Source organism: Theropithecus gelada, chromosome X (assembly GCF_003255815.1).
Source record: "Theropithecus gelada isolate Dixy chromosome X, Tgel_1.0, whole genome shotgun sequence".
Lineage (NCBI taxonomy): Eukaryota > Metazoa > Chordata > Mammalia > Primates > Cercopithecidae > Theropithecus > Theropithecus gelada.
Window position 1 is genome coordinate 150,554,839 of NC_037689.1, and position 14,638 is coordinate 150,569,476.

The following is a 14,638-nucleotide window of genomic DNA, read 5'->3' on the forward strand; positions in this document are numbered from 1 at the left end:
TCTTTCCACTTGTGTTAGACCTGCCCTGTGGTCTGAAGGTTCTTCCTGCCTCTTTCTGTGTCATCTCCCCTTTATCTTCTGTGATAATTTTTTTTTGCACTTCTAACTCCATCTTGACTTCCTGGAGGACCTGAACTGATGCATTTGATTTGGTTTTAGAGATAGCACCTCCTTATCCTCCCTCCTAGGGAGGGTAGGAGAAAAGCCAAAGCACTCTTTGCTCCTACAAATTTCGTTTAAAAATAACCTCTGACATGTTTAATCTCTTCAGTAGCCTTGATGGGATGGTGTTTGCTGAATGGGCTTTGCCATCATTTAATAAATTCAGGGAGTTTGTTGAAGGAATTTGAGGGCTGATCAAAGAAAAAGATATGACCACAAGGGACAGTAACACAACAAGCTTTATTGGGTGGCACTGGGACAGGGTTGCATAAGAGGGAAAGTCCTCACAGCACAGGACTATCCAGAGGTTTATGGATGGGCTAAGAGGCCACCACCTGGAAGGGAAGGAAGGCATAGGGACTCACAGGGCAGAGAAGGAACAAAGAGGGAGCTTATGTGTCTGGGTGAGGTCAGTCGGTACCACGTTGGAGAGTGTCTGCATATGCAAAGCAGGCAGGCTTTAAATGGCTAAAAAGCTGCTTATTTGGGATGTTTTAAAAATAATCAGGCTGGGTGTGGTGGCTCATGCCTGTAATCCCAGCATTCTGGGAGGCTGAGGCATGCGGATTGCCTGAGCTTGGGAGTTTGAGACCACCCCGGGCAACATGGTGAAACCCCATCTCTACTAAAATACAAAAAATTAGCTGGTCACGGTGGTGTGTGCCTGTAATCCCAGCTACTTGGGAGACTGAGGCAGTAGAATCGCTTGAGCCCAGGAGGTGGAGGTTGAAGTGAGCCAAGACCGTGCCACTGCACTCCAGCTTGGGCAACATAGTGAGACTTCGTCTCAAATAATAATCATAATAATCAGACGTGTAAAAATATGAGTTGGGCACCAGTGAGCTTTTCAGGTAACAGGTCTCAGTCTGCAGTGAAGAAATAAACAACATAGGGGCCAATACACAGAGGCCATCTTTAGTTCATTTATATAACAAACAATGTGTGATGTTTCCATTGAGAATGTAGATCGTACAGGGACTTAGCACCTCCTGTCCTCAGATTTGGGCTAAAGTTCTGTGAAAATAGGCCACATTTCATTTACCATCCTGTTATACATGCAATACCCAGCAACTATGCCCTGCTGTGTCTTGTGGCAGATGCTAGGGACACAATGGTCTAGGGTTCCTGCTGTTGCAGAGCTTCGAAGTGCTGAAAGAATTGCACAAATGCATATGTGATCACTGGGTTAAGTGCTAAGGAAGGCAAGCAGTACAATAGTGCTATAAGAATGTGTTAAAGAGTGACCTCAGAAGAGGGTGCGGGTGCCAGAGGAAGCATCCTTGATGAAGGGACATGAATGCTGGGACATGGAGGATAAGTAGGATTTAGCCAAGCAAAGAGTAGAGGTAGGGGTGGAACCATGCTCAGGCAACAGAGACAGAATATGCAGTGGGCCTTGAAGCTTCCTCTACCTAAGCTACCTGCTCCCAGTCAGTCACACCCTAGGCTTTGTCATCTCCTAAAATTGTCCCATCTTGAGAATCAGTGACTCAAGTATGCTACTTTCTGACCACAGACTCCCTACTGTGATCCTTTTTCAACCTCTTTGGGGCCTTCAGATGTTGACTCCTCTGTTTCTTCCAACCTATCAGCCCTCTTCTTTCCATCCTAGTTCCTTTTTGTTTAAAGAGCTTTACTCAGACATAATTCACACACATGTATTTAAAGTGTAAAATCTGATCAATGTTGGTATAAGCATACACCTGTGAACTCATCACCACAGTCAAGATTAGTGAGTGTATTCATCACTCCCAGAAAGTTCCTCATTCCCCTCTGTAATCTCTCCTTCCCTGTATCCTAAAACGTTGCTAAACTCTAAACTCCCTTACTAGTTCTAATAGATCTTTTGGGTAGATTCTATCAGATTTCCCACACAGAAAATGTTACCTGCAAACAAAAACAGTTGTACTTCTTCCTTTATGATATGAATACTTTTATTTATTTTGCTTGCCCTATTTTCAAAAGGCTTTCTTCTTGGCTCCATAGCTTCTTACTACATACAACTTCATAATTCAATATTGGTCTTGCGTGGCAAGCCAGCAGTGTGACAGACACAGTCTTCCATCTCTCACTTCTCATTGGAATCTCAGCTCCTTAGGTCACCAAGTTTGTCTCTCCAGCCCTGTGAGACTGTGGAAATCTCTACTGGGTGTTTGACCCCCAGCTGTGACCATCTAAGTAAAGCCTCAATTCTCAGCCTCCTTCCCTGCACCTGGAAGTATCTGCAGCGCCACCTCATCCTTTCATGGTTCTCTTCTTTCCTGCATGTTGGCCCCTCAATATTCATTTTAATAGGTCTCCAGTGCCTTTAAACTGATCCTTTTGTCATGTTTCATCGGACTTTTCTTGTTGTTCTCTATAGGAGCATTTGTCTGCCAAAAGCTACTCTTTTATACCCATAAGCAGAAGTCAAATCAATAAAATTGTTACTCCTTAAATGTTCTCAAACATTTCTACTTCTCTTTATCTCTTCCACCACCATCCTAGTCCAAATCACTCCTCTGTGTTAGTGCAACGACCTCCTTCATTGCTCTCCTTTCATCCACTCTTGCCTCCCACCTAGGCATTCCCCATATAGCAGTCAGAATTCTTTTTTAAAAAACAGGTAAGATTATATCACTTCCCTGCTCAAAACCCTTAAATTGTTTTTGATAGTTTTCTTAGCATAAAATGAAAAATAAACATTATTAACAACAATAAATGGTACTTGCTGAACTGTGGTTATGCTCAATGTGCATCAGTAATGCAAATGGCCTTTCCTGTGACTCCTCTTGTTAATACAGAGAAATAAGCAGACATTCATCAAGTTCAACTTAATTGGTCAAGGACACAGATAGGGGCAGTAAAGGCAGAATTTCGAGCCAGGTCTCTTCAGCTCAAGAGCATGTCTTTGAAGCAGAGTCCTGAATGGAAAAATGACTCCCTTTCTATGTTCTCATCTTGGTATCAGTTAGGGCTGTCCAGAGAAACAGAATCAATAGGAGAGATAGATGTATCTCCTGTTGAGGCAGAGAGAGAGAGAGAGAGAGAGAGAGAGAGAGAGAGAGAGAGATTAAGGAACTGGCTCACATGATTGTGAGTTGGGGGCTGGCAAGTCTGAAATCTGTAGGGTAGGGCAGCAGGCTTGAGACCCAGGGAAGAGTTAATGTTGCAGCTTGAGTCCAAAGGCTGTCTGAACACAGAATTCCTTTCTCTTCAAGGGACCTCGGTCTTTTCTCTTAAGGCCTCCAACTGACCGGATGAGACCCATCCACATTGTGGAAGAGGACAATCTGCTTTACTCAAAGTCTGTTGATTTAAATGTTAATAATATCTTAAAAAATAGCATCACAGCCACATCTAGATACTTTGACCAAGCAACTGGGAACTGTAGCCTAGCCAAGTTGACACAAAACCAGCCATTATACTTCCTGACTATATTTTCATGGTAAAGAATTCAAACAACAGGGAGATATATAGAAGAAATACTGAAAGTCACATTTCCACCCCATCCCTTTCGTTCCCCAGAGGTGAACACTGTGAATTCCTCAGTCAGCATCCTTCCAGAACTCTGCCTATTCCTTTAACACTCATACATGTAAATATATTCATATAATTTGGTTTTATTTTACTTAAATGAGATTGTCCTGTAAGTGCTGTCTAGTGTCTTGTTTTTTTGTCTCAAATGGTAACTCATGGAAATCATTCTGTGTTTGTTCATCCATATTTATCTTGTTTTTTCAGTTGGACAAACAAAACATTCATTCAATGTTTACAAAATTAAATCAAGTAAAAATAAAAAATTCTCTTTGATCACTTCCTAAACCTCACTGTCCTTCTCAGCAGTAAGTGGTTTAAAAAAATATATTACTTTTTTGAGACAGGGTCTCACTCTGTTGCCCAGGCTGGAGTGCAGTGATGTGGTCACAGCTTACTGCAGCCTCAAACTCCCAGGCGCAAGTGATCCTCCCACTTCAATTTCCCAAGTAACTGGGGGCACAGGCACATGCCACCACATCCAGCTAATTTTTCATTTCTTGTAGAGATGGGATCTTTCCATTTTGCCCAGGCTGGTCTTGAACTCCTGGGCTCAAGCCATCCTCCTATCTAAGGCTCCCAAATTGCTGAGATTACCAGCATGAGCCACCACACCTGGCCAGTGAGTACTTTGATAAGTTTGGTGTCAATCTATCTAATTAGACACAATATTACACAAAGAGGTGAAGATGGCAGGGTGGTCTCTGTATTTCCTTCATGTTCTCTTTTCCTCTCTGTTCTCACCCCTGTATAACTTGTATCAAGAATGTCATGCTTTAACAGTGAACTTATGTCATATGATCTGTATTAATAAGAGAGAAGCTTGTTTGTCTTTCAAGTGTGCCACTATGAGGCATGTGAAAAATCTGAGCCTATTCCTATAGAGGGCTGTTAGCAACAGACAGCTGTAAAATTCAACCTTTTCATCCAGGCTAGAGCCAGGAACTATCAGTTCTTAGGTTGGGGAGACATATAAGGGTCAAAAAGAATTTTTCAACCAGAAAGCCAAGACTGACTGTGTTTTATTGTGAAAGTTTCTTAGATAAGTATCTGCAGGAACTTTCCAAAGGAAGCGATCAGGGGAAGGGAGGCTGTGGAGAGGACTCTGTAAACTGGTAGGATCCACTGCTACCCTAGGGGTGGGGGTGGGCATCATGGGTTGGACCAGAGCCAGTGCACAAATTGGGACCTGTGGTAGGTTGAATAATGGCCCCCCAAGGATAGCAGGTCCAAATTCCTGGAATCTGTATGTATTACCTTATTTGGGAAAAGGGTCTTTACAATGTGATTAAGCTAAAGATCTTGAGATGGGGAGATTATCCTGGATTATCTCGGTGGGCTCTAAATCCAATCACACTTGTCCTTATAAAGAGGTAAAGGCAGATTGTCTGCACACACACCCACATACAGGAGGAGGTGATATGATGAGGGAAGACAGACAGGTTTGAAAATGCTGGCCTTAAGACCAAGGAATACAGGCAGTCACTAGATATTGAAAGAGCTAGGAATGGATCCTCCCCTGGAGCCTCCAGAGAAAGTGGGGCCCTGATGACATCTTGTTTCAGCCCAGTGATACTGATTTTAGACTTCCAACCTCCAGAACTGTGAGAGAATAAAATTCTGTTGTTTTAAGCCACGCAGTGTGTAATAATTTGTTAAAGCATCCACAGGAAACTCATACAGGACCTAATCGAATTCTTCAGGTGTTAGCTGCACACACGTAGTTCCCCCAGCTCCTTCCTCCCAGAGCCTGTGGATGGAAGCATGGAGATTTTGATATTCGGGGGTATTTCTGTTACTGAGGAATGGAAAGAGAACATGAGGAGGAAGCTGAGTGCCTGGATCAATGTTTACTCCCCCTGTGAGTGGTTTGTGAGCTAGGCAAAAGAGGGGCAACAGAGAATACAGTTTACATGGCCCTCACCTTTTAGGGAGCACTCTAGGGGGAAAGCTCAGCCAGAGGTCCATGATCCCAGGAACAATATTAAGAAACTCTTAATTAATGGCACTCTAGCTGAATCTTAGAGTTGGAGTGCATCTGCCTTCACAGTAGTGCAAGAGAAATCCAGGGGAGGTGGGGTGGCTGTGTATGGCAAGATGCTGGATAAATGGAGGCAGAGACTGGCTGGGGACCCAGACATCCTAGATCACCCTAAAGGCCACCTGGGGCTATGTGTATAGCTCAGGGGAGGAGGAGAAGGCAGGCAGAGAAGTATTTGTTGCTATTTGTCCTTTGTTTAATTTTTGTTTATCATTAATCTCATAAATGTGAAAGCAGCCAATTAATAACAATAACAATAAAAGACAAATGGCCAAGATTCATCTGAATGCATATTCTATGCATTTAACAAAGTAATTTTGAGGTAGGAGATCAGCAGGACTTGTTTTCTGAGCACTGGTCATGACCCCACTGATAAAAACAAGATCTGGTCAAAATATGTTATAGTAAAGAAACCGGTCATAACAGATAAAACCAAAGTGGGGATGAAAGGGACCTCTGGTTGCCCCCACTGCTCATTACAGGCTAATTATCATACATTTGCATGCTAAAAGACACTCCCACCAGTGCCATGGCAGTTTACAAATGCCATGACAATGCCTGGAAGTTACCTTATATGGTTTAAAAGGGGAGGAACTCTTGGTTCCACCCCTTTTCTAGAAAATTCATGAATCACTTATGCCTTATTTAGAACATAATTAAGGAGTAGCTATAAATATAACTAGCCAGCAATCCACGAGGGCTACTGTGCTTATGGGGTAGCCCTGCTCTGTCTATGGAGCAACCATTTTCCTGTACTTTGTTGCTCTGATAAACTTGTTTTGCTTTCACTTTACTCTGTCGGCTTTCTTTTGAATTTGTTCATGCATGAAGCCAAGAACCCTCCTGGGCTGAGCCCCTATTTGGAGATTTGCCCACATCAACTTCCCACAAACCTTCAAACATTGGCCCTATCAGCCAAACACTTCCAAACATTTAATGAAAATTACCTGCCTATCATATGAGACACTCTTTAGTGTTTCAAACACCTTCAAAAGCAGACCAAGGTGGCATCTCAGGTGTGGTGGTGATCTCACAGGTGGCAGCAGAGGGGAGGTTTAACCTGTCAGGCTCACAGTGGCCTGGGCCTAGACCCCAAGGCATGTGCCCATGCTAGGATCTCCCACCAGCAGTGGATGGCCCTCAAGATAGCTTAGTGCCTAGATTTGCAGTTGGTGGAGTCGGGGTATGGGGAGGAGGGCTCAGAGTGTTGGGCATGCTGCTGTTCCTTTTGCAGCCCCCAGGCCTGGATGGTTCAGGAACCGCTCTCAGAGAATGCTAAGAAACAGGAAGGGCTTCCCAGATTTATGCTAGGAGTATGTGTGCATGGAACATATATAGTCCAACTGTCGTCAGATCGCAGCCCGTCCTGATGTCCCAATCAGAGTTTAAGTGGGTTCAGCCAAGTTACAACGTTCTGCAATACGTTTTTACCTGCTGGAGAACACAGAAGGAAGACAAGGAAGTAGAAACGAGCATGTGTAGTCCACTAAAGCAGTGTGTGTCTGGGACTGTGTGGAGGAAGGGTGCTGTCCCCGGGGCCCCCTCATGGGAAGGGGAAAAAGTGGCTTCCTTTTTCCTCTGTAATCTCTTTTGGGAAATTCTGTTAGTGCTCTTTTCCTCATGTTCGTTTCCACTTCTTTGTCTTTTGGCATTTTCTGGGAGAGTTCCTCAATCTTTAACTTTCAGATCTGTAATTTAGTTAACTGTCATCAGCCCTCCTATTGAACTTTTTCTTATTTTGGGCAATGCAGTTTAAGAATTTCAAGAATTCCCATTACTTAATTTTGAAACCAGCTTCTAGTATTTTACAGGTTTACATAAGTAGATCTGACCCTAGTCTGTTGTTAGGGTTTAACAAAGATACTGCTCCCAAAAGACTCTCTGATCTGAGCATTGGCTTGCTGTCCACCTAGAAGAGACTCCGTGATTTGACACTGGATCCCATGCAGGGATAAGGCACTGAAGCTGCCACTGCAGAGGATTGGCAGCTAATAGTGCTGGTGCATTTAATATTTCAGCTCTTTATTCCACCCAGGAACCAGAAGCTCTCTGGCTGGTTCCCTAGTGACTTCGTGGACCCAAGCGTATACAACCATGGAATCCTGGCACATAACTTGCAAAGTTACTATAAACAAACATGCTGAAAGTATAGTCTTTTGGAGGTCAACTAGATTCCTCACATTTCCAAACCCTGCATTTCAGGAAATATTGTAGTTTTGGCAAAGGCCACCCACACCCACACCCTGGTGAATTCCTGAACCACCATTTAGTCACCCAGGAAAATGCTCCTTATACTTCCAATCACCCCTTAGCCCCACCCTCATGTCACTGGGACTGAAGTTTTACATATAATTATTGTAAACTATTAGGGGAAGGATGCTTTAGATTCCTGTTATGGACTATTGGTTACGAAAGATATTTTCATTTTCTTTAAGGGGTATTGATTTAACCCATTTATGCCTGAGGTTGCAATTTTTTGAATTTTTACAATCAGACCTTGGTGATGACCTTGAGCAGTAGGATATAAATAACTCCCACATGCTTAGAGTTCCAATAATGGAACACTAGGCATAAATTGGTAATTTTAAGCTAGCACTGAAGTATGGAGTTTAGGTTTTGTGAATCATTCCTTTATAGGAGCAAGGAAACCTTGTATACTGAAAATGGTGCTGGTGCAATCAAGAGGTTGTATGCTGGGATGACTAAACTCCCTGGGTGTGTTTCTTTCTCCAGCCCCCTTAGTTGCTAACAACCACTGTTGATATTAGACGTGAAAGACAGGGCCAGGCATGATGGCTCATACCTGTAATCCCAGCACTTTGGGAGGCCAAGGTAGTTAGATTGCTTGAGCCCAAAATTTGAGACGAGCCTGGGCAAGATGGTGAAACCCCATCTCTATAAAAAATACAAAAAAATTAGCTGGGCTGGGGCACACACCTATAGTCCTAGCTACTCAGGAGGCTGAGGTGGGAGGATTGCCTGAGCTCAGGAGGACAAGGCTACAGTGAGCCATGATCACACCACTGTACTCCAGCCTGGGCAACACAGCAAAACCATGTCTCAAAAAAAACCAAAACAAAACAAAACAAAAAAAAACAAAGTGAAAGACAGGAAGGTTTAGAATGGAGATGCTAAGCTCCCAAAGGTCATTTGGTGAGAAAACTATACTGGGTCCATGAATTTGTACTCTTTGACACCTGACATCTATAAAGTGAGAAATGGAAGGCCTTCCCCAGTGACTGATAAGAAACCTGGTATTTCTGAAATTTCCAAAAGTACTACACCAGAGAACCAAAAACAAAAAGTCAGGTACCAGCTACTAACACATCACCACCACCCTGCCCACCCTGCCCACATGCACACATACATAAGATCATTGCATAGGGCTGGGACTCATGACAATACCATGTGGCATGGACAGAACTTCATGTCTCCATGAGTTGACTGGGGTTTCCAATATAGCGATTACCTATATAAACTGATGGCCAATATGAAGATAACCTAGCTGGTCATAATCGAAGCCTAACTCTATTGATTTCAAGGGGGCAGCATCTGACATTTTGCCTCCACAGACCAATCCTACTTTGCCATCCTAAAGGCAAGCTAGACAACACTCTAAAGCCTACACCATGTCTGTGTCTCCTGTGTCTTCCCCAGAAGTGTCAAATTCAACCTCATTAATGGAGACCCTCCTGTTATCATGCAGTCTACAGTGGCATTATGGTGACCCCGACTGGCCAAGTCAAGTAAATGTGTCAGCCACAAATGAGGAAAAGCTCACCTTCCCCCAGGACAAAAACCAAGGGGGCTCCAATATCCAAAAGCTTACCATATAAAAAGGTAACCCTACAAATTGTAGGAAATGCAATGGCACATGAGTATTATACAACATTTCTAGTTTGTGATTTTCAAGAGGGCCCAAATAATCTAATAAATAAAGCCATGTCCTCTTCTGCCATGTTTCTCTTCCATGAAATTGCCCACTTTCTTCCTACTTAGAAGCAAGAAAGTTCCATTGCTCACTCTTATCTTCCACTTATTTCTCCTTGTGATTGTTTATAATTTTCAACAGTACTTCCACTTAAAGCACCATTCCATTCCAGGCTCCAGTTACCAGCACTGGAATATTACAGGTTATGTGCTCCTCCTCAATGTCTCCAGGAAATATCAGAGGTCTTCTTGGCAGCCTCTCCCATCACAGGCCCAGAGGCCTAGAAGGAAAAAAATGGTTTTGTGGGCCAGGCCCAGGGAACCATTGCTGTTTTGTGCAGTCTCAGGATTTGGTGCCCTGCGTCACAGCCATGGCTAAAAGGGGCCAATGTAGAGCTCAGGCCATTGCTTCAGAGGGTGCAAGCCTCAAGCCTTGAAGGCTTACACATGGTGTTGCACCTGCGGGTGCAGAGAAGTCAATAACTGAGGTTTGCGACACTTCACCTAGATTTCAGGAGATGTTATGGAAACTCCTGGATGTCCAGGAAGAAGTTTTCTGCAGGGGTGGGGCCCTCATGGAGAATCTCTGCTCAGGCAGTGTGGAAAGGAAATGTGGGGTTGGGCAGGAAACCCAACACAGAGTTCCCACTGGGGCACAGCCTAGTGGAGCTGTGAGAAGAGGGCCACCATCCTCCAGACCCCAGAATGGTAGATCCAATGACAGCTTGCACCATGGCACCAGGAAAAGCCACAGATACTCAACACCAGCCTGTGAAAGCAGCTGGGAAGGGGGCTGTACCCTGCAAAGTCACAGGGGCAGAGCTGCCCAAGGCCATGGGAGCCCACTTCTTGCATCAGTGTGACCTGGATGTGAGACATGGAGGTAAAGGAGATCATATTGGAACTTTAAGGTTTAATGACTGCCCTATTAGATTTTTGGACTTGCGTGGGGCCTGTAGACCCTTTGTTTTGGCCAGTTTCTCCCATTTTGAGCAGGTGTGTTTTCCTAATGCCTATATCCCCATTGTATCTAGGAAGTAACTAAATTGCTTTTGATTTTATAGGCTCATAGGCGAAAGAGACTTGCCTTGTCTCAGATGAGACTTTGAACTTGGACTTTTGGGTTAATACTGGCATGAGTTAAGACTTTGGGGGACTGTTGGAAGGGCATGATTGTGTTTTGAAATGTGAGGGCATGACATTTGGGGTACTAGGGGTGGAATAATATGGTTTGGCTCTGTGTCCTCACTCACATCTCATATTGAATTGTAATAATCCCCACATGTCAAGGTTGGGACTAGGTGGCAATAACTGAATCATGAGGGCAGTTTCCTCCATACTGTTCTTGTGATAGTAAGCTCTCATGAGATCTGATGGTTTTGTAAGGGGCTTCCCCCTTCACTTGGCTCTCATTCTCTCTCCTGCCACTGTGTGAAGAAGGATGTGTTTGCTTCCCCTTCCACCATGATTGTAACTTTCCTGAGGCCTCCCCAGCCATACAAAACTGTGAGTCAATTAAACTTCCTTTCTTTATAACTTCTCCAGTCTCGGGTATTTCTTCATAGAATTGTGAGAACAGAGTAATGCAGAATCCTAATTAAACTATGGACTTTGAGTGACAATGCTATGTCCGTGTATTTTCATCAGTTGTAACAAATGTACCACTCTGGTGCAGGATGTCAGTAGTGGCAGGGGTTGTGTGTTGGGAGTGTAGAGGAGGTACATGGGAACTCTCTACCTTCTGTTCAGTGTTGCTGGTAACCTAAAACAGCTCTAAGGCTTTTAAATTTAAAATGCTGCAAAATGATGACTCTGACTTTTTAATATTGGGATAATTTTCTAATTCTGGACTCACTTGATTGTTCCCAGAAATTTAACTTTGACTGACTAAAAATTCATTTTAGTCCAAATGTTTTATAATTCTGTAAAGTAACAAAGGTGTGTTTTTTCTCCTGAATGGGAGAAAAGATAACACCAAAGTGCCATGGCCCTATTGTCTCATAAGGCATAAATCAGTTTTGAATTTAACTTAGCAATTTACCTCATCATTTCTTTCCCCCAAAACTATAAGTCCTTCAAATATTTTCAAACCAGCTCTTCATTCTGCTCCTCCGTCACTAATGAGTTAAATAAAACTTTGACCCATAATCACTATCTGTTTGTGTGGGAATTTTATGATTAAAAAGAACTGGTAACTGTAACTTTACATCATCCTACGATCAAGGACAGCCTGTTCCTGTGGCGCCCTGGCCTTCTGTTGGTCAGGAAAAATGTAAAAGTTCTTATTTAGAGCACAATGAGGCAAATGAAAAGGGAACAGATAGTGACCAATTGTTACTTAAATTTAACCTGTAAAAGAAATATTCTTCTTTTTTTTTCCCCAAGCCAAACTGTATCCAGCTTTATTAAAGATACTTTCCAGAAACAATCGTGGTATTTCAGGCAGGACATGGGCAGACAATCATGCACAGCATAAAACATTTCAAATTCCCTACTTCAATGGACTACCAAAAATCAGAAAGCCACTATATAACCCAATGAAGACTTCATCTGATGCTCTGAACAGGGAAAGTTTAGAGTGAAGGTTGACATTTCCCATTTAGCATGTTGTTTAACAGCCTTTTATGAGTTGACCCTGACTTTCAGGAAGTGAAATGAAAATGGCAGAATTTATCTGATGATCCACAATCTAGAAACAGAACCACTGCTCTTTTGAGGGGCACTATCTCAGTGGCATCACTGGAAAGTCCAGATTGCCTGACACACTGGTAACCAATTATTTGGGTTCAGGTCCCAACAGGTGTCTGGGTTTAAGCGAGTTAAGTCTATGATGAAAGGTGGAAAGGGAGAAGAGGACATAAAAACAATTTGTTTTTCCATACCAAGGCTTTTGTGCCAAGGTGGCCATGTGTGTCAAAGTCAGGGAATCCCTCCTCTTGGGAAGCAATAGGAAGTCTCTGAAACCTAGAAGGGAAAGGTGTTTTCCCCACATCAATCCAGCTTCATAGACATCCTATTAGTGACCTATGCCCCTTTCCTCCCAAACAACAATGAAGTGCTCTGTGTAGTAACAACATAGCTTTAAAAAAGTAAAACAAAATTCTGAATTTTTATAAAACTCGGTAAAAAATAGTATTTCAAACTCTTCAGTCACCAGAAGTACACAGTTATCAAAAATGCAGACACTTCACATGGCATCTCCAGGGCCTTCAGCTTTCTGTGCCTGGTCTGTTTTGTCATCTCCATTTTCTGCAGAGTTATTCCCCTCCTTGCCAGCACCAGCATTTACCCTTTTCCCTATGGGTACTTTCACTCACTTCTTTGCAGGGGCCTCTTTAGGCTTGGGCTCTGGCTTTGGAGAAGCAGGTTTAGCAGACAACCTCTCGGATCTTTTCTGTGGTTTGTCCTTCATGTTGGATTTATCTCCTTTAGTATCCCCTTCAGCCTTTCTCTTGGGGATGGTGGCAACAGCGGTGGGATATAGGCTCTCGGGGAGGGATGCAGTGGTGCACAGGCTTTGGCCACTGAGGGGAGTTGTTCTTGTCTCTTTACTTCCAGATTTTTTTTTTTTTTTTTTTTTTTAATCTTATAAGTCATTCCTTTGCTCTCTTCTGGCTCTCATGTATCCTCGTTATTATTAAATAGTTATGCCATCTATTCCAGATTCCATTTCAGAAACCTTTCAGCATTTTACCATTAGAAGATTTGCAGTTTAATCTTTTTATTAGTTTTCTAGGGTTACTGTACCAAGGTACCACACTAGGTACTAAAGCAATTTAGTACCTAAATTTCTAAAGCAATAGAAATGGAATGTCTCACATTTCTGGAGGCCAGAAGACCATCAAAGTATTGTCAATATTGGCTCCTTCTGGGACTGGTGAGGGAGAATCTGCTCAGGGACCTTTCTCATAGCTTCTGGGGCTTTACTGCCAATCTTTGGCATGCATTTGTTTGTGGAAGCATCACCCCAATCTCTGCCTTCATCTTCACATTGTGTTCTCCCTGAGCATCTTCATGTTTCTGTGTTCAAATTTCCTTGTTATAAGGACATTTGTCACATTGGATTAGGGGCCCACACTACTCCAGCATGATTTCATATTAACTATGTACATCTACAATGACGCTATTTTCAAATAAGGTCACATTCTGAGGTCCCAAGGATTAGGATTTCACCATACGAATTGAGGTGGGGGGGAGACATAATTCAACCCCTAACAGTCTTAAATTCGGAGGAGTAATTTCTGTCCATCTGTGTATTTTCCCAGAGAAATTTCTTGAAGTCCAAATAAAAAATTTAATTGATCCAATAATGACGATTCAGAGGAGCTATTGTTATCTGAGCTTTTATAAGAATTAGCATGCTTTGGGCTGCAAGTACCAAAAGTGTGACTCAATGCCAGCCATATGAATGAACCATCTTCGGTGCCCAGCCTTGTTGAGTCTTTAGATTATTCGATTCTCAAACTCATCTCTCACTGCAACCACATGAGAGATCCCATGAGTGAACTGCCCAGCTAAACCTTCTCTCAATTTCTGACTTACAAAATTGTGAGCAGAATAAAATGGTGGTTTTAAGCCAGTATGTTTTGGGTAACTGGTTGTGCAGGAATAGTAACTTAACGGGAAGAAATGTCCAAAGTAAATAAATAACTCCTATGAAAGAATTAAAGAAGAGAAGCACCTCAATTGAGAATTAAGAAAAAATAGGAATTTCAAGAGGAATAAAAAATGCCCCCCCAACCAACGTATTAAATCTAATTCATAATCATAGAAATTCTACATAAAAGCATAATAACAATTGACATTCCTCAGGATTAACAACATTTAAGTCACACAAAATGAAATGTTAGTGATGATACAGAGCTTGATGGAAACATAAATTTGTACAGCAACCCAGAAGAAAATTTGGCAATGTCTCTGAATATTAAAGATAGTCTTTGATTCAGCAATGCCATGGCTAGGTACATAACGTAGAGGAACTCTCCAAGA